General features: G+C 38.6%; 1 protein-coding gene across 4 annotated transcripts in view; it reads right to left on the bottom strand.

Moving 5' to 3' along the window:
- Positions 1-21,568, bottom strand: part of CDK14 (cyclin dependent kinase 14) — a 604,612-nt gene that overhangs the window by 3,614 nt on the left and 579,430 nt on the right. The gene's annotated exons all lie outside the window — the stretch shown is intronic.

The raw sequence follows: 21,568 nt of genomic DNA, 5'->3' as shown, positions 1-21,568 counted from the left end.
ATAGTTTCCTTAACCAAAAAAATCCTTCTAATATGATGAACAAATGTTCTGACTACACTTTCCTCTCTGAAAATCATTTAACTCCACCCATTGAATTGGTCTATCTTCCTCTTGATTTAGAGAAAAAGAAATTCAGCAAATTTCCTTCCCTAAATCATTAGTAATAATACTGGTCTTAATTAAGTGCCTGTAGCATCATACAGACCATTACAAGGACATATCATTATGTTCATTTTTATGAACATGAAATAGAAAAATGGATCACATACATGCTTTTAAAATAATTCAGCTGTATATAATTCCTTGGTTGTCTATTATCATTATTTCAGTTTCAGCAGAAAGAAAATTGGCCAGTGTGACCTGAATTGGCAGCCTCTTCCCAACATCCTGTACAGGACTGCATGTTTCCAATAATGCCTGCTCAAAACAATAACAACTTGTGGGTGAATGGTTCAAGCAAAAAGAGGGAAGCTTCACTCTGCCTCTTTCCATACTTCTTTTTGGCCCGTAAGCATTTTAATTGAGTCTCCTGGATGGGAAAAGAATGCCTTGCCAGGATAGGTGGAAACACTCCCAGGTTCAAGGCACATAGCTAAGGGATCAGTTCATTAGCTGCACTGAGTCCCAGAACCAGTTCCTTAGCTAAGTTTAGAAGCTGCTGGTCACTAAGGCCTGGTGAGGACTTCGTGTCCCCAGCTACGGGGCCATAGAGTCATCTTCCCAGATGCAGGGGGAACCCTGGATGGTGCCTGATAACAAAGGTTTTGCCCTTTTTTTGAGACTTCACAGTGCACCTATCCTGCTGCTGCCCACACAGGCTGTGGCATCAAGGACATCACCCCTGCACAGCAGCAACCTAGCAATACCTTGTCCAGAGAGCAGAAATTCCACTCTTACGCTCAGGAACCACTGGAATAGTGGCCGGGCACGGTGGCTCACGCCTGTAATCCCAGCACTTTGGGAGGCCGAGATGGGCGGATCACAACGTCAGGAGATCGAGACCATCCTGGCCAACATGGTGAAACCCCATCTCTACTAAAAATACAAAAATTAGCCAGGAGTGGTGGTGTGCACCTGTAGTCCCAGCTACTCGGGAAGCTAAGGCAGAAGAATCATTTGAACCAGGAGGTGGAGGTTGCAGTGAGCCGATATTGTGCCAGGTACCCCAGCCTGGGCAATAGAGCAAGACTCCCTCTAAAAAAAAAAAAAAAAAAGAAAGAAAGAAAGAGTATCATCCCCACCATCTGCTCATTTCTCCCACTTACTATGATGAGTTTCTGGCATATTAACTTTCCATTATTTTTTAAAATTGAAGCAAAATTTACATAAAACAAAATTAACCATTTAAAAGAATATAATTTAGTAGCATTTAGTACATTCACAATGTTGTGCAATTAGCATCTCTATTTAGTTCCAAAACATTTTCTTCACCCCCAAAGGAGATCCTATATCCTTTAAGCAGTCACTCCCCATTCTCTCCTTGTCCCAGTCCCTGACAACTATTAATACTAATGTTTCTGTCTCTATGGATTTACCTATTCTCAACATTTTACACAAATGGAATCATGCAACATGTTACCCACTTTGTCTAGCTTTTTTCACTTAGCATAATGTTTTTGAAGTTTATCCATGTTGTAGCATGAATCAGTATTTCATTGTTTTTTAGGGTTGAATAATATTCTGTTGTATGAATATACTACAGTTTGTTTATCCATTAATTGGTTGATGTACATTTGTGTTGTTTCAACTTCTGGCTAACAGTGAATAGTGGTGCTCTGAATAGTCATGTACAAGTATTTGTTTAAACACTGTTTTCCATTCTTTTGGGTATACACCTAGGAGTGGAATTGGTAAGTCATATGGAAATTTTATGTTTAACTTTTTGAGGAACTACCAAACTGTTTTCCATCATGACTGTACCATTTCACATTCCCACCAGGAATGTACAAGGGTTCCAATTTCGCCAAAACATTTGTTTGTTTTAAAAACATTATAGCCATCCTAGTGGGTATCAGCTGATTTGCACTTGCATTTCTCTAATGATCGATGATGTTGGGTACCTTTTTTTTTTTTTTTTTGACAGAGTCTTGCTCTGTCACCCAAGCTAGAGTGCAGTGATGTAATCCTAGCTCACTTCAGCCTTGACCTTCCTGGGCTCAGTTGATCCTCCTATCACAGCCTCCCAAGTAGCTGGGACTACAGGCACACATCACCATGCCTGGCTAATTTTTTGTATTTGTAGAGACAGGGGTTCACCATGTTGTCCAGGCTGGTCCTGAACTCCTGGGCTCAAGCCATCTACCTGTCTTGGCCTCCCAAAGTGCTGGGATTACAGGCATGAGCCACCATGGCCAGGCTGTTGGGGACCCTTTCATGTGGTTGTTGGCCACATGAATATCTTCTTTGGAGAAATATCTATTCAAGTCCTTTGCTCATTTTTAAATTGGGTTGTATTTTTGTTGTTGAGTTGTAGGAGTTCTTTATAAATTATGGATATTAATCCCTTATACTATGATTTTTCTCTGAGTCCATAGGTTGCCTTTTCACAGTTTTTAATTTTGCCAAAGTCCAATTTATCCTTTGTTTTCCTTTGTTGCTTATACTTCTGGTGTTATATCTAAAAATCCATTGTGAAATCCAAGGTTTCGAAGATTTACCCCTATGTTTTCTTATAAGAGTCTTATAGTTTTAGCCCTTGCACTTAGATCTTTGGTCCATTTCGAGTGAAGTTTTGTAAATGGTATGAGGTAGGGGTAACCATGTATTCTTGAGAGTTCTGTTCTCAGTGACTGAGCCAAATGTAAACAAAAGCCCTTTCTTAAGTTTCTAGGACAGGCCTGGGGGTAGATGGATACCACACATAGGACCTTTGCTACCTCTACATCCCAACAGTTATTATCTCAAATCCTTGTTGCCTGTGGGTGGTTCTCCATGAGGCTCACTTGACCACTCCTCATCCTTGCTTGATTGTGCCGATATGCCTTTATCAAGCCTCTTCTAAAAGAACTCACCACCCTAGCAAAAATAATTACATGGGAACAACCTCCTTTGTCCCCAGCCTACCCTTGTTCTTTCAGGGAAATGAAATAACGTGCTCTACATGCTGCTCCATGTAACTATGCATTCTGATCTAGGCACTGGCATCTTTCTTGAGGACCATGATATGAAGAAGAGAGAGCACTCATCCTCATAGTATTTCAAGCACAGTTATCCACAGGCATCCTCAGCCAATCCTCAACCCCACTATCAGTCTTGACATTTTTATTAAGCAGATGACAAAATTGTCCTTTTTCTTCCATGTACTTTAAATAGCAGTTGAGATTCCAGCTCTTCCTGGAAGCCTGCCCACCCCAGCTAAATGGGAGTTTTAGGTCTGTCCTGGTATCTGCTTGCCCAGGCATGGAGTTCCTACAACTATATCCAAATGCTGTAGTCTTTCCTGGCTCTCCCCTCTTTCACCACTTTAATCAACAGAATGGAGACCTGGTACCCACAATGACCGCCTGAACCAGAGACTTCATTTAGTCCCTCCTGAAGTGTGAAGACACTTCCTATGAAAGAGCAAGTCAGGGGACAGGTGGCATCAGTATGTTCTTAAGCTTGATTTTGTTGACTGCTGTGTCCCCAGAGCACAGCCCAGGCCTGGCTCAGGCACTCAATATACAGTCGCTGAATGAATAAAGGGGAAATTGTAGAATCAGAAAACTTGGGGATGAAATACGTTCTCATATGTAGAGTTCCCTATGGCACATTCACTGAAGGCAAATGTGATGCCTGTGAAATAGCACAGTACTGTACACAGAGCAGGCCATCCACAGATACACCACCAGCCTGAGGATGGTTGGTAGGATTAACACCTTCCTGTAGGCAAAACTTACTTTTTTTTTTTTTTTTTAACTCCATGACATTATATTTGAAAGGAATGATTTGATTTCCAGTACATCTAATTTCACGTAACAATAAACTATGTTGTCACCACAGTCAATGGCATATTTACTATCCTGTTGGGTTAAGATGTTTTTTAGACATCGATGATGCTTGTTCTTGCCTTGTCCTGATTCTTCGAGTGTAATCTCTAAGAGAATCACACGTACCTAACCTAGGGCATAAACAGAATTGCATAATAAAGGATAATATGTAATAATAGTAACTGGATAATAAACGGTGAACACAGTGATTATGGTAAGCCTATTACTTAGGTTTGGGCTTTAACATTTAGAAGGGAGGTGCCAATGAGAGGCAGACTCTTTCACATCTCTGTGAGATGACTCCGAATGGCCCAAATTGTACCAGCTCCCCTGCCTGGTGCTGTCAGCCGGCAGCATGGAATGTCCCTTCTCCTTCCTTGGGCAGCATTAGCTTCAATTTTCAATGAGTACATATAAGGTAGGTCAGTTTTCGCTGGAAAATTTTTAAGAAAATCTAAATGCAATCATGCACTTGATGAGTGGAGATTTAGGTGGAAGGAGAGAGGGAATCACAGGGAAGCAAAATATATCAATGTAAACCTTTCCCTTACCTTTATTATTAAAATATGTTGCACGCGCAATACAAATTAACAATGAATATGAATTATAAGCTCAACTATGTGCACAGCCACTCATAGGTATATAAATCATAAGATTAATGGATGCCATTTTTATCTTGCTTTCAGCTTTTACAATGTTCTTTCTCTCTAGAAATGAATGTTTTAAACAAGAAATTGGATTTGATTGATAAAATCCTTATTCAGAAATATCTACATAGAGCTTCTTGGCTATAAATATTAATTAATTGGATCGCTGGTACCCATAATGCAACTTTGTTCTGACCCATGTGCCCTATGAACTAGATATTTTTTGGATTCAATTTTCTTAAAACCAACTGTCAGCATCATGTGATGGAGGAGATGAAAAATGAAAATGAGCAGTCCCGCTGTGCAGGTGGGTGACCTGTGGGAGAGAGTCTGCCTGGTAGGATTTTTACACGAGCCATCAGACACACACCAATTGATTAGATCATCTCATACCCGCCACCAACTAGGCTCAAGAGACTAATTAGAGAGAGTACTGCCTGCGCAGGCACCCCATTGACACCTAATTTGCTCAGCCAAAGCCTTTGGGGAAAATGTATTATCTCTGCAGCTGCACTTCATGCATTTCTGATTTGAGGCATAAGCAAGGAGTGCTTCATCACCCTTTTGAGCGAACTGAATGTAGAAGCCCTTAAGTGCTAAATGCAAGCAAACAGACCCAAATTAAAAACGAGCCAGGCTCTTTCTAATTCCCTCTGTGCTTTCTGTTAAATCTCTGTGTGTACATACACACACACACCCCTACACACATGCATGCAGTTTACATGCCGGAGGGACAACATTGTTGAGGACCTCCGCCCAGGGTGCTTCGATGTGATCAGGTGGTCTGCGTTTCACTGGCCTATTTATGCACTCTAAGGTTCTGCATTTGTTTGACTGTGTTTTTTTATTTTTATTTTTTCTGCTGCATTGCCCTTCCTCAAAGTACTCTTTTTTCTATAAGACAACTCTGGCACATTTTTTCCCCCTCTAAGCCTCACTGGAGAGAAGTTGATTATTTTGGTTCCAAATTAAAACAACTGTAGGTTTTCCTTTCATCACCTAAATTGTGAACAGGATATTTTCCAGGATGTATGTGAAGCTGTGAGGTAATCCGCTCATTTCTATTTAAGAGACTTCTTTGTAAATATGCCTAACAGAGAAGAAAAAAATACTAACATTTGACAGAAAGAAAGCTACCTCATAACAGTAAAGACAGTATAAAACTATAACACGTTTAGGTTCTCCTCAATAAAAAAACAATTATAATTTGACCAAATTTAGCTTTATGTATTAGCTTTAGAACAAAACTCATTCCAACCTCCTTCTCAAATGTAGAATTCAAAATATTGATATATAAGGAGGCATTTAAAGATAGGCATGCAATTAATTACATGCTTTCAAAAAGGAAATAAAAATAAATAATCCAGGTAATAATGAAAAAATTAGGATATCTTTGTGTCAAATTTGGTGGATGTGTAATGGGTTTCCACAATGCTAGAATGAAAGAGAAAAACAGGACCACGGTGGTGTTCTATAGCGGACTTACTGATTTTGTGCCTTTCCAGTCATATGTTGGATGAATTATTCTACCCACATGTTCTGGTAAATTACAATTCTGCTTTGTAATTTTTCACATTTAGCCTATTCTTAAGAGTTTCATGAAAATTTGAAAAATCATTTTAGCTGTATGCCTTTTAAACAAGCATTCAAAATGGGCCTTACTTGGGCACCCAGGCAGTCAGAGGATCCCAGTGACCACTGGAGTAAATATCCTTCTGAAAGGTATATGGAGATTGGTTGTAGGGGAGATGTTTGAACAGTCAGAAAACCAGGGCTTTAACTAAAGCACGTAACTGTTTAAAGAATTTATTCTTATTTTGTCGAGAACAAAGTCCAGAAAGCTTCCCTTCCCCAAGTACCATGTCAATAAGGTTTCACATGAACAATGTCCCGGAAAAAGAAAAAAACACACTTACAAGACGGTGCCACTTTGAGTTTGGTTTTGCTTAAAATACCAAGAAAAACAAACAAATCTTTGGATCTAATTCATCTTCAAGTAGCGTTTCCTATTATAGAGGATTAAGTCCACACATAAAGTTGTTAAACTGTAAGCACCTAGGCAAGCACAAATCTCTCTAAAGTGAAAATATCAAACACATATATATACACGTATTTGTATATAACATAGTCAAATTTTATACTGTAGATTTTATATGGATGCTGGACTCAAAGTGGTACATTTTAAACTTTATACTGAGTTCAGAAAATCTGGGACAGCTTAATTTCCTTATTCTTTGAGTGAATTTAATGTGTTACAATTTGGCTAGAAATACAGGTTTTCTTTTAGAATATCTGAAATTAGTGTTTTCCAGTTTCTCTGACACTGCATTGAGGCTTCTTGAGAAGGAGGTAGGGGTCAGAGGAAATGGTATGAAACAGAAGGAAGTAGAAAATTAGTCAAACCTACTTCTGTTAACTTATTTCTGATTTACGATAATCAGCTTCTTCTCCCTAGAAGAGAACACATCTTTGAGACCAGCAAGAGAATATTAATTAAAATGAATGCAGAGATAGACAGGCTTTGTTTTAAGCTTAACAGAAGGCCCATCATTCAAAATAGCCCAAATCCTTTAAGTTGAAAGCTGTTTGGTAACATCCATATGGATGTACAATGCGCTAATTGCGGCAACTTTGCACATTTTAAGCTTCATGCCAAAGTGGTGATTTTAATTAAAAATTTTTTAGGCAAAGCTGTAAGTCTAACATTTCAAAACAAAGCATTTCTCACATGAGGAGACAGACTTAACATATCATTTTAATAATCATCATTATCAACAAACATTTATTGAAATCCTCATTAAAGACCAGGCATTATATGATGTGTAATTAGCCTTCATGGAAAAGAATGTTCTATTTTAATGGTGTGACTGTTTATTAAATCAGATTTATGCAAATGGAAAACACTGGTCATATTTTAGACACACATGGACAAAATAATGGCAATTCTGGGATTTCTTCCTCTCTCAGTCAACGGGAAAACAAGCATAGGGAAAAGTACTGATTTAGGTCTTCTTAGATACACCAAGCCACATTTAATCTCTTTTTTTTTGTAAACAATCATATAATATTGCATACATACATCATTTTTAAAAAAGATTAAACATATCATATAAATAAATAAAAAATGGGAGGTTTGAAGTAGTTCATTGAAACAGTTTTAATGACAAGGTTAATAGAAAAGCCTTCACCAAAGGTGGCATATTCTTTTCAAAGATTTCACGTTATTTGAAACCTTATTTGCTCAGCATACCTTTACAAGTGACTGACTCCCAAGTGGTTATAAGTTAATTAAATAGGATTCTGACCCTTAACCCTCCTTATATATTACAGTCCTACTAAACTATATTTAAACAAACCAAATACAAAGTCATTCAGCAGCGTGTGCATTTTTTCTCAACTTAAAATGCATATACACAAATCTCATAAAACGACTAAAAACCAAGTATTTAATAGAGAAACACAAGGGTTCATGTCTGATTTTAATTAAAAGATTTTAGAGAAGATGTGACTCCACTTTGGGTGGATTTTTTTTTTTTTTTTTTTCCAAATTAAAACTTGTCTGGTATTATTACCTAATGTATTGAAGCAGTTTTTCAGGCTTAGGGTTTCGAATTCCAAACATACAGTCGCCTACAACTTTGAACCTGTTTTGTGAACCATCTTATTTAGCAGAAACTTGCAAAACAAAATATGCATTTCTGTAGCATAAATTAGATCACATATCATTTTGGTTAATACAGAATGATGTCAGCATGAACCAGAAGTCATGCTGGTTCATGGGAGACTTCTTTCCAATGTTATTTTGAGTCACCAAGTAACAGCAGCCATGAGCAAGATACCTAAATACAGTGCATGCAAGCCCAAGAGGCCTGCACTACTGCACAGCACATGCTGCCTATTTACCCCACATGCTTCCTTTTGGTTTGGTTTGGCAACATGCTCTTAGAATTGACTGTTTATTGTACAATCTTCCTGGATCCTTGAGCATTTTGCCCTTGCATCCAAAGTTGGTCAGCCTCAACCTACATCAAGTTTATTTCACCTGTAAACTCTACTAGCATTTTTATTTTCACTGCTTTTCTGAGTGCAGCGCTTATCAATTTCAATATATTTGAGGTGGACTAGCCTTTACTTTATTTCCCCCCCACCACAAAAGCCCTGCAACTTTTACTGTAGTATTCTGCTGAACACAGGTAGGAACACAGATGTCACATTACAGCACAAATGTCTATTTTTGTGAGGACACATCCTGACAGTGACATGAAGTGACACATTGTGGACACCACTATAGCACATCATTTCCACCAGGAAATGTCTGCGGACAGTGAGGAGGGTCCAACAACTCCAAGCTAGGAATGGTGGGTGCTGGACAGCTCGCTAAGCCACCTGCCAGCTAGCTCCCATGTAGCTGCTTCACAACACGAATCTGCTTCACAACAGTGCCAACGAACAACTGCTCGACCAAGGAAAAATCACTGAATATTCATCCATGGAAGCCAAGACTCTGCATACTACATGTAAAGCCCTCTAATACACACTCCACACGAAATTATAATTGGTTAAAGTATTTTGATACTAGTTATCCCACCACAGCATGTTGCTATGTTTTTATAGAATCCAAGATGAGTTGTGAAAGACATAATTAACGGAATGTGTACCATGATGAGAAATAAATACCAGCATTTTGTGCTCATATGGCATCTTCTCCTATCCAAAGTATGTTCCCATGTATTCTTTCATTTAATAAAAATGCCTGAAAGATAGGACCTTTGAAGAAAGGTTCTGTTTGGAAGATAACAGATTTTGTGAACTCAAATTTTTAAGAAGTTCTAATCCTTTTAGTCACTGATTCAGTGTCTTCTGAAACATCTGCAATAGGAGGTATGCTGCAGATTTAAATATCAAAGCAGTCATGATAGAACTCACAACCTTTATAGGAACTAGGGTGACCAGCTGTCTCTGTCTGAACTGAGGAGGTTTCCAGGATTTGGGACTTTTTTTTTGAGACAGAGTCTCGCTCTGTTGCCCAGGCCAGAGTTCAGTGGCATGATCTCGGCTCACTGCAATCTCTGCCTCCTGGGTTCACACGATTCTCCTGTCCTAGCTTCCAGAGTAGCTAGGACTACAGGCACATGCCACCATGCCCAGCTAATTTTTGTGTTTCCAGTAGAGACAGGGTTTCACCATGTTGGCCAGGCTGGCCTCAAGTGATCCACCCACCTTGGTCTCCCAAAGTGCTTGGATTACAGGAGTGAGCCACCACACCTGGCCGAGGATTTAGGACTTTTGGTTCTAAAATAGGAGGGGGCGGGGTGCAAAATGGAACAAGCTGGTCATCACAGGAACAACAGGATTAAAATGCACAGTCATAACTTCCAAGTGTATTATAAAAACAGAGGTAACAAGGTTTGGCACTATATTACATGAACTAAAATGAAAAGTACGCTGACACTCCAATCTGAAAATGTGAGTCACAAAAGTTTTACAAATGTGAGACACTGAGAATAGTAAAAGGTGAAAATAAAATGGGAACTGAGCCAGCAGCCTTCTCTCCTCTCAACTCTCCAGACTGTACAGGGTTTTTCTACCTATCTGCTTGGAAGAGACACAACCTTGACTCTGTGATTTCGGCTTTCTTCTCTGTTTTTTGTTGAAATCACAGTCAATCACATTCTCCTCTAATGAGGTTGTTGAACTTAAGACCATCAACTTGTTCCTCACCACAATTCAGAATAAATCCATCTATTTAAATTCACACATGCCTGTGTAGTGTGGCATGGCGGAGATGGCTAAGGCCACCTCTCTGAAATGAGAAGAAGTACAAGTGTTGTCTGAATCACTGCCAGAAATAACCCCTGCTGTAAGATTGGTGGTGAAGGAGCAACAGCATCAATTGACTTGCCTTAATCAATTCAGGAAACATTTACTTAACATCTATTTTAAGCAAAGAAAAGTGTTTAGGATGAAAGAGGAGAGTACTACATGGACTATTAAAAATGGATTCCAGTGGTGTTCTGGAACTGGCTTGACCTGCCTCAAGAGATGTGAATGTGAAACTTTTCAGGAATTTTGACAGTTGTTAAACACAGCCACTCTCGAAATCACCCATCATGGGAGTATCTACACGACAGGACATAGACAAGCGTGATCAATCCGGACTATTCTACTGTCATTCTGGAGAGCCAACCGTTAAATATTTGCCAACACGCCACTGCTGTCTTTAAGGAGCTCAAGATTGGGAAGGGGAGGTGGCTGGGACAATAGCTAACTATAAGTCAGCATGGAAAATATAAGTGCTATCCTAGAGGTGCCACTGCAGTGAGGAATAACTGAAAGGTATGTAACAATTTAATGCCTAGAAAGGGAGGAAGAAGGGCATTCTTGCACAGGCAAGGACTCTGGGAAGCATAGGCTGGCCAATGGGACAGGCACATGTTTGCCTGTTAGGATATAGATGCAGATAGAGACACAGGAAAAGCTGAAAGGTAGGCGAGGGTGGTGGAGTAAAGGGCCTGAAATGTCCTGCTTAGGGGTCTGGGCTTTCTTCTATATTCAGAGAGGAGATGTTAGAGGCTTTGGGTGGAGAGTCCCAGGTTCCAACCCAAGGGCAGTCATACAGTTTTCATATATGTGAAGTCTTGAGCTGCCACTGTAAAGTCTGTGGGTAAATAATTGTCTTCTTTAGGATGCCATCAAATCAGATAATGCAGCTGGTTCTTCAAATGACTGCTGCAACTGCCCACAATGTACCAGGTTTGTAACATTTAGTATTGAAATGTTTTATTCCACTCATGAGAAATGTTCAATGTTCTGGACAAATGATGACATAGAAACTAAGCTTCTTCCCAAGTATTGCAGTTTTCAAAACACAGCCCATGGAGATAATTTGGACATTTTCATACATCAGAAAGATGCCTAAGGTACTTTATAAATCGTTTGTTCACTCGTGTCTCTATTTTTGTCAATGCATGTAAAAGGAAAAGGAAAAAATACACATTTATAACTCCTATCTTTACTACACTGCTGTCCTTCATAACTCACACATGTTCGATTAATATACAACTCAGACAGACTTTCTAATTGTAGCGTTGGGAGTTCCAAAATACCATCAAATCTTTTAAAGAGCAACTACAATAATTTAGAAAACTTCATTACTATACTCTTGTCTTGATTCACTGTGGTTGCATATATTGGACTAGGAGTGTCAGCTCATTAAAAATGTGAAGCCTGTAATGTCTGATGAATAAGACATTCACATCAACACAACTGGTTTCCTCCTGGTATAAAACAATTAAAGTGTCAACAGCTCAGTGGTTTAGTGGCAGAGCAGAGAACAGTGGTTGCAGGCCTGGGGTCAATCTCTCACTTCCATTGGCAACAGAGCTGGAGAATGCAGTGAGAGGAGCCAGCACACCCCAGGCTCATAGGATTAAGGGATGCTTCATGTTTTTTTACTGTTCACTTGTGGCAGAATGAAACAAAAGCACCAGCCGAATTAACTGAGCTGAAGTTTCATTGTAAGAAGCAATGAAATGCTCCCTTTCCTTGCCCCAAACCAGAATCTCCCACACAGTGCAGTAAATCAAGAATGCAACATATTTCTCTTCCACACCTGTGACTGGGGAGCACATCCCAGAAAGCTCTTATTTCCTCTTCACACGGATGCTAAAGAACAATGTCACGTCTTGTCTGGGTTATGCTGTTTGTTTTCCAGTCTGTTGGTATTAAAATTGTACCCTAAGCACCTATCGTGTCTCATGGCCCTCTGTTAAGTCTTTTTCAAAAGTTCTGACTTTGCAACACTGGTGTCATTTGGAATTAAAAAAAAAATCTGGTGATTTAGTTGTTTCATGTTATCCTGGGGTGGGGGGGAACCCCCACAGCCCATTTTAGAATAATTTAATAGAACATATATTGTGCAAAGTATACAAATTGAAAAAAAAAATCAGCCCAATCAGCTCCAATAAGCTGTTTTAGTTTTATTCTTTTTGTAATTGTTAGATTCACTTGCTCTGTGTGAGATGTCAGGCATGATGAGCTTGAGCCTGAAATGCTAAATGAAAAAGCTCTTTTGTTTTTTAATTACTAACCTCTTGAGTTTTAGTGCTAGAATTTATATAATTTTCATAATCAATTATTGAGTACTTGGGTCCAAACACGATATAAAATACTCATGCTTGGATTTACATGATATAGTTAAATCTTGTCTCTCTCAGTACTTCCTTATTAAAAGAAATTCTACCAGGTTGATTTGTAGGGACTGATGTATGTCTGGTAAAATGTACAGGAGAACAAAGTCACTCCTTCTTTAGCTCTCTGGGATGTGGTATGGATAGGACTGTCTCCATACTAGAGATTGGTGATTCAAATAAGACATATCTGAACCAGACAGAGTAGGGGAGAATTGCTCAGATTAATGGTGTGTGTAATCAAGTAAAGAAATATTTAGAGGCTTAGAAAATAATTAATGGCAAGAAGAGCTTTATGTTTGAAGAACCTCCAAATAAAACTGTGGGTAACGAATCTGACAAAACGTACTATACAATCATGGTCACTGGAGGGCTACATTGATCAGTACTATATACACATATATATAATACTATATATACTACTGTATATACTCTATATAGTATATATAGTTATATATATATAACTGTAATCTCTCTTGACCATAAATTCTTTGTAGTTGAACTTCAAACATATGTAGATTTACTTTTATGTACTTAAGAAATGCCTCCAAATTGATTCGATAAATACATAATTTGAAACCAACTTCCATTCACTTCCTTTAATCTGCTATGCCATCCACAGTTATATGGACTCTAAATGTTATAATCACATATTTTTTCCAAGACAATAAACATTTCTTTAATGTAGCCCCTCTTTCCTACTCTCACCAAACCCTCAGTGGACAATCCCCCGATAAACACTAGTGCCAAGAAGAGAACAGACACAAAGAACTCAGATTGTGATAATTCTTAACCTTCTGTGTCTCTGCCAAACTTAAGAACCAGATGAATGCCAAGATAATTTACTCCAGAAAACTGCATATATTTAACTACATGCAGATTTTTTTCATACAATTTCAGCTGGTGCACTTCTGATTTCCATTAATAGACCCACAGATCCGAGGTCAACAACCTCAGGATTATGACGTCAGAATGTTGAAGCATCAGGCAGCACTTCCACCATCTAGCCATAATTTTAGAACGTATTGCAGAGGACATACCTTCTAGAAAAGTTAAATGCTTGAAGTAAATTCCTTTTGAACAAGGGGCATGGTCTAACATGATTTCCTACACTCCCCCATATGAGAAAAATATAATCAAGCAAACAAAACCAAAATAAACAAAATATCTCACTCATTCTAGGCATTATATTTCCTTCAAGAGAGGAGAAACCCGGATCAGGCTATTTGATGAATGTGACAGCCAACAGGAGAAGCATACATTGGCAGTGTGGGTCCCTATTTAGACGATCCCGAGAGTTTGGAGAGCTGAGTAGAAAATTCTTTTTCCTAAATACAATCCCTCACTTTCCATTCTTTTTCTTCTCTATTAATGTCACCAGTAATGTACTAATATTAACACAGGATTAAAGATAAATGGAAATTAATTCTATAGTACCCATTCTTACTGCTGATACTAAATACTATTGATAATCACTTTATTTAGTATGTGAAAATAAAAATTATTGTGAGAGCTTCTCATGGCTTTGCCAATGACCCTGAACTTTGATTTTCCCTTTTTAGGTAAAAACATCAGCCAAGAACTTGCAATTATTCTTAGTGTGGCCCCCCATAAGTTCCCTCTCAGAAGGGATTGCAGAAAACTAATCTGAGTAGTTGAAGAGATTTATTGTGTCTCTGGGCCTCACAGCAACCTTTCAAGGTATATATTTTTAGTCTGTCCTAGAGTTGAGAAAGCTGAAACTCAGAAATGCAAGTTGGAGAAGTACTTTCCACTCCTACTTTCTGGACAGAGGTTTGTTTCCCTTATCCATGAGTGTTTTTCTGATCATTAGAAGAACAACGCATGGTTTTCTATCTGCTCTTCATGAACTGACCCATCTTCTATTGTCTTACTTTGGTGTTGTCATTTCAGGGCTGTGGTATAGCAGGGCATGGCCTGCAGCTTGGCATTCTGATGATTCTTGCTCACTTCTATTTCCCTGGCTAAGCCTTATCTACCCTGAACCTTGTTCATCCCAAGTTACTTGTGCCTTCCTTGCTAGGAGATAGCTATCTTTGGTTATGTGGTATATCTCTGTGAGAGGGTTTGGTAGCACTATAAATCTTCAGGACCCAATTAAGAAGGGAAAAGGAAAATGTGGGGTCAGGTATGAATCACAATTCCTCAATCAGAATAAGGTTGCCATAGCAACCATGTCTGTTTTTGCTCCTCCCGCTGATCTGCTTGCTGGCTTGGTTGTTCGAGGTAATTTGCACAGAATTGCTTCAGTTCTCTGATCCACACAATTTTAATTTTATACCACTTAATTTTGTACCATTGCTTCCCTTGAGCATCAAATAAAGAAGGCACTAAGAGTTTAAAATCAAAGCATACATACATTTTCTGACCACAGTTCTCCACCTGATCAAATGCAAGAAGGCAATTCCTCATTTCCCCTTCTTGAAGCTTCACATTTTCCCTTTCCTTATTCTACCTTCCCTCACTGTACTCACATACATGCAAATATAAACACATCCACCCCCCATCTGAACACAGTTTGTGGTATGTTTGAAGAAATACTCTGAAAATAAGTTATGTATGTATATATTCATATATATATGGAACCCTAAGCATCTTGTAGACTTTGTAACCTTTCTACAACTAAGCTAAGGAAGTTTAAGAAAAAAACTGGACTTGGCATAATGCAATTTAAACTTTTTTCGTTTGACATGTCTTCCTTGTAAATAGTAAAGGAGGCTCACTCCCTTTATTTTCAAGCACCAAGAAAATAGAGTGCTCTTTAGAGGTTCTGAGGGGACAGAAAACTTTGCTGTGATTGTTTCAGTGGTGTATGAAGCTGTGGTGTTGCTAACTCTGGTTTGGTAAGTGATCTTTCATGATAAAGAAGCACCAGGAGCTATAGAAAGGCCAAAAGTAACACCACAATGCTACAGTGAGACCAGACACCAAAAGCCATATCAGGTTCCATTTCCTGTTCCAGGAATGGAACAGGAAAGTGGAGTCGTGTGGCCCTGAGGTCATTTTATGGGACAGATATCCCCATCTGATGATGTACAAGGGCAACTGAGGATGAGTAAACTTAGGCTGAAGTTTGCAACTCCCTTCACATCTAAAAGTGTGGGGTTGATCTCTGGTCAGACACGTATGAGACCCAGCTTATTTCACTTTGATGCCATCCCTCCCTGACTTTGTCTTCTTACTGAAGTTTTCAAGCTATGTTCCTTTCCATGCCTGATACCACCTAAGTCTTCCATTTGTGTCCCCAGACTTGTTATCTTCCCTTGGAAATCTTTTTTCATCTCTCTGGGATTTAAAAAGGAATTGGCTGGGCAGGGTGGCTCACGCCTGTAATCCTAGCACTTTGGGAGGCTGAGGTGGGTGGATCACTGTAGGTCAGGAGTTTGAGATTAGCCTGTCCAGCACTGTGAAACCCTGTCTCTACTAAAAATACAAAAATTAGCCAGGCATGGTGGTGCGTGCCTGTAGTCCCAGCTACTCAGGAAGCTGAGGCATGAGAATCGCTTGAACCTGAGACACTGAGATCATGCCACTGCACCCCAGCCTGGGTGATAGAGTGAGACTCGGACTTAAAAACAAAAACAAAACAGACAAAAACAAGAAACAAAATAACAAAGAATGATTTTTCATCCTTTCCTACTTTATATTATCTCTAACGTTTGCTAACACTTCCGTGGTGGTCAATAGTTTTATTTACTAATTTTCAGCTCTCTACCTCAATGGAATGTCTTACCCAGCTTCCCTGGAAGTCAGGCATAGCCATTTGACCTGTCCTGATCAATGAAATGTGTGCATCCTTGTGGCTGCTTTAAAGGCCAATGTTTATCTTGGTAGATTTCTTTCCCTTCCCAAGGTGACTGAGGAAGCATCTTGTGAAGATGGGGCCTCAGCCTGTGTCTCTGAGAGAACAATGAGCAGAACCCTCTCTATGTCTACATTTGGACATAAGGTGTAAGAAATAAAGGTTTGTTATATTAAGCAAGCACAAAACCTAGTCAATCCTGAATGATACAATGTCTGTCATGTCTATTTTGGATCATAAGTCCTTGGACAAAAACTACAACTTATCTGTCCTTGAAAACAATCCTAGGGAGATGGTTAGTTTTGTTATTCCTTATTCAGTGAGGAGGAAAATGAGGGGTGGAGAATACACATGATTTACTTAATGACTCACAGCTATTAAATGGTGAAGTTGAAACTAACACTCAGGTTTTATTACTCCAAAATCCATACTCTCTCTATGGTATTGTGATGGCAGTTAACTCTTACGCTATGTAGGTGGAAGCACAGGTTTGTTTTTGAAAAACAGTAGAACATTTTTGATAAGGTAATGAGAAAAATACCACAAGCCATACAAGAAAATTCATGCTTTCATGTTGAAAAATCAATAGTTGTATTGGATACATCTGACACTCAGCATTCTATTTTTGTGTTTATTTCTTCTAGCAATAGGAAAGCTTCCAAATAGCTGGATGAAAAGTCATCTGATCACTTTCAGATTGGGTGAACTGAATTTCATATAATTAGAATCTGAGTAAAATTCAAGTAATAAGTGCAAATTGTCATGCATATCAAAAATGATCTGAAAAGATACACATAAACTATCAATTGTAAAGAGATCAAGATTTTCTGCAGGGTGAGAACTTTAACTTTTACTAGATATTCTTACATACTATCTGCATACTTTACAATATGAATGCATTTATTATTTGTATAATGAACACACACACTAAATGTGATGAAGAACTGGTGACCCCATAATTGTGGATTTGTGGGATAGTAATATTTGGTACTTGGAATGAAAAACTAGACTTATTGAGCACTTGGCTTAGTTGATGAGCATTATTCAATGGTTTGATAAATTTCTTATGTTTAAGATAAAATTATTCATAAAGGAAAGAAGAAGTAAAATAAGCTTCATGCTTCACACTGCACATCCAAATTAAATTATTTTGTTGATTTTTTGTAATGATATTTATTCAAAGCATTAATGATGAAGTGAAATGACAAAGAGGAAAAAGATAATATGCTAAGTTGAAAATAATCATGAATGTCAAATGTTGCTTAATCTTGTTAATTACAAACACATAAGACAGATGTCTGAAGAAAGAAAATAAAATGACAACACAGTTTTGGGCACTTGGTTGTTACTAAACAGGAACACTTCAAATCTAAAAAGATTTTATTTTATCCTCTGATTTACAGAAAAGAAACTAGGTTTGAGTTTCTTATTTCTAAACTGATCAACAATTACACAATGTAGTGATACATTGTTGCTCTACAGTCACATCTTATTTTAAAGTATAACATTGGTAATAAGGCAATGGAATTATTTTCTTAATCCAATGACTAGTTTCTCTATAACCATATTCAATAACGATCACCAAGACAGAAGATTTGGGCTTGGCAATTATTTAAAACTTTACTGATTCTGAAATTCTTACTCTAAACGTAACACAGTAGTGACATTTTAAAAACAGTTATGTATGTATGTATCCATTCATCCATCCATCCATCCATTCATCCATCTGTCGGTCCATCTATCCATCTACACGTATACTACACTTTGGTCCTGAGTTTCTAGCTCTTAACTGGTAGACTCAGAATCCAGTGGAAAAAGTTGAAAACTCAGTCCGACTCTGGAATTCCACTGATATTGAGGTCCACTTTAACCTGATTTTGGTGGTATTTCTTCCTGCAGATTTATTGTAGCTCTGCTACCAAGTATAACATGTGCATATTCTCCTCTTAAAAGGTATAACTGACTAACATGCAGAGAATATTTTAATTGTCACAGATTTTATAGGGTCAACAATAGCCCAGTACTTGATGTTAAGTTCAGGCTTTTTCCTTGTCTCAGAATTTAAAGAAAAAAAATGAAACAAAAAACAAACAAACAAACAAAAAACCCTATATCGTGGATTCATGTGATTGCTGAAAGAGAAAGACTAGAGTGTACTGTGTCCCTCTGGTGAAGAACATTAACCTGAATAAATATTTTTCCCCAAAGAGAAGGGTTCACTCAAAAGTAGCTTTTCAGACTTTACCATAAACTTGGAAGACAAAGCTTTTGTAATTTGTACATAAACAATAAGTGAACCATTAGGAGCCAACTGGCCTACCTAAGATCAATGACAATGGGGAGAAGTTGGGATCCTTGTATATTGCTGTTTGGGATGTAAAACTATGCAGCCACTTTAATGTTCATAGCAGCATTATTCATGATAGCCTCAGACTGAAAATGACCAGAGGTCTATCAACTGAAGAACAGATAAATAAAATGTGGTATATCCATAAAATGGAATATTATTAGGGAAGGGAAGTGAAGGGAAGGGGAGGGGTGGGGAGGGGGAAGAAAGACAGGCAGGCAGACAGTGCTGACACATGCCACAACATGGATGAACCTTGAAACCATTATGCTAACTAAAAGAAGCCAGTCACAAAAGGCCACATATGTATGATTCCATTTATATGAAATGTCCAGAATTGGTAAATCCACATAAACAGAATGTAGATGAGTAGTTGCCTGAGGCTGTGGGGGTTTGGGGGAAGTGGGAATAGATAGTAACAGCCAATGGATATGCAGTTTCTTTTTAAAGTAGATGAAAATGTTGTGGAATTAGATTGTGGTGATATTTGCACAACTCTGTGAATACACTAAAAACCCCTGAACTGTACACTATTTGAAGTATATTTAAAGGGTGGATTTTAGGATGTGGTAATATCTCAATGAAGTTGTAAAACTAAAATAATTCTACGATCTCTCTAGGAAAAAGTCTCCCATAGTTTTAGGAGTAATTTGCCCATTTTATAATGATGCTCATGAACATAATAATGATGGTGATGACAATAATATATTGGTGGCTATATAGAAGTAAATCATTATAGGAATATGTACCAATGGAAAGTAGTTCCACATGGTAAGTGAGATGATGAGGTATGTCCTCTTTATATTGTGTAATTCTGTTGTTTTTTGCATTTATATATTGAACATGTGTTACTTCTGTAATCAGGAATAAAGTATAGTTTTAAACAAAGTTTTAAAAATAGAAGTTTTGGAAAAGGAGATTCATAGGGGCTATCAACCAAGCAGGGGATGATGGTTAGAACTGAGCTGGGTTCTGTAGGATTAGTAGAATTGGATAGAGAAAGGCCCAGGGAAGGGCAACAGGTTTCTAAATAGTTCTTTTATTTCTATATCATTGTTTATTCTCTCTGAACTCAGGGCTGAAATGTGTGTGTCTTATTCACCACTGAGTCCCCAGGGCCTACAATTATGTCTGGGACATAGGGGATACTCAATAAACAATAATCGAATACATGAACACACATTTGTTGCTAGAATCCTTTTCCTAAAATACAGATGACAGCTGGGGCTACCACTTGCAACGTACGCATGCCTTTATGCAAATTAGAAAAAGGTGTCCCATTCCCCTAGGTTGATGCCCTTCCTCTCTAGGATTTGTGGCTAGGATAATCAATCAGGAGTTCACCTCACCCATGACTGGCCCCAACCCTGCTGCCTGGCCAATCTTCCTTCTGAGGCCCCTGTCCCCAACTACATACAGGGCTGGCAATCAAAGCCCTTCTCAATCTGACCCCAACTTTCCTGCTCCATCATAACCATTTTCAACATCGATTCCGTGCTTACTCTACAGTAGTCCTCAGCTCCAATGTGTGAGTTCCCACCAATTCAGCAACTTTACACCAAACACCTACCATTTAATAAAGAGGAGCCATCCCCATTCTAATATTGTTCTCAGCGACTCTCTAGAAGCTCCCTCTTGTCCTCACATTCTCCCACTCAGACTCTCTTTCTTCCTGTCTTTGACTAAGAAGATATACCAGCTTCTGACTCTCAGCTTTCCCTTCATTTTGGCCTTGGTCCCCTTTCGACAATTTTACTGGACTTCAAAGGAAACAGGCAGACTGCCTCCTCAGTCCTCCTCAGGTGGAATCAACAAGCACTCTTTCTCTGAACTTAGCCAGCACATTGTAAAATCTTTACAAATAAAACCTTGATCATATCATATTATGTCATTTTCTTATATATTTCTTATATTTCTACCTTAAGACTGTGGAAGCTTCTTAAGGAGCCCTCTTCTTTCTCTCTCTCTCTCTCTCTCTCTCTCTCTTTCTTTCTTTCTTGACAGGATCTCACTTTGTCACCCAGGCTGGAGTGCAGTGGCACAATCAGCTAATTTAATTTTTTTAGATGGAGCCTCACTCTGTCGCCCATGCTGGAGTGCAGTGGCGCAATCTCGGCTCACTGCAACCTCTGCCACCTGAGTTCAAGTGATTTTCCTGCCTCAGCCTTCCAAGTAGCTGGGATTACGTCTATTAAAAAATGTAATTTTAAGCACCTGGCTTAAATTTTTTTTAGTAGAGACAGGTCTCACTATGTTGCTCAGGCTATTCCTGAACTCCTGGCCTCAAGTGATCCTCCTGCCTTGGCCTCCCAAAGTGCTGAGATTACAGGTGTGAGCCAACACACTGGGCCAAGAACCATTTCTTATTTTGAGGCACTCAGCACTGTGCTTGGCATAGGCCAGGTGTTCAATAAATTTGTATTGAGACAATGAATAAATGAAACATGCAGACAGAATCCGGTGTGAATAGAGAAACTGAGCCTTTTGGGGCAGATTCTAGTAGGATGGAATCAGATTGTAAGACGTATTGAAATTAAAACAGAGGAGCTTAGACTTGAGGTGGAAAGAACTAAGGTGTCAGTTCAGATCTCAGA

The sequence above is a fragment of the Trachypithecus francoisi genome, unplaced genomic scaffold (assembly GCF_009764315.1).
Source record: "Trachypithecus francoisi isolate TF-2019V2 unplaced genomic scaffold, Tfra_2.0 Lachesis_group4, whole genome shotgun sequence".
Taxonomy (NCBI): domain Eukaryota; kingdom Metazoa; phylum Chordata; class Mammalia; order Primates; family Cercopithecidae; genus Trachypithecus; species Trachypithecus francoisi.
This window is presented reverse-complemented; position numbering and strand designations above follow the sequence as displayed.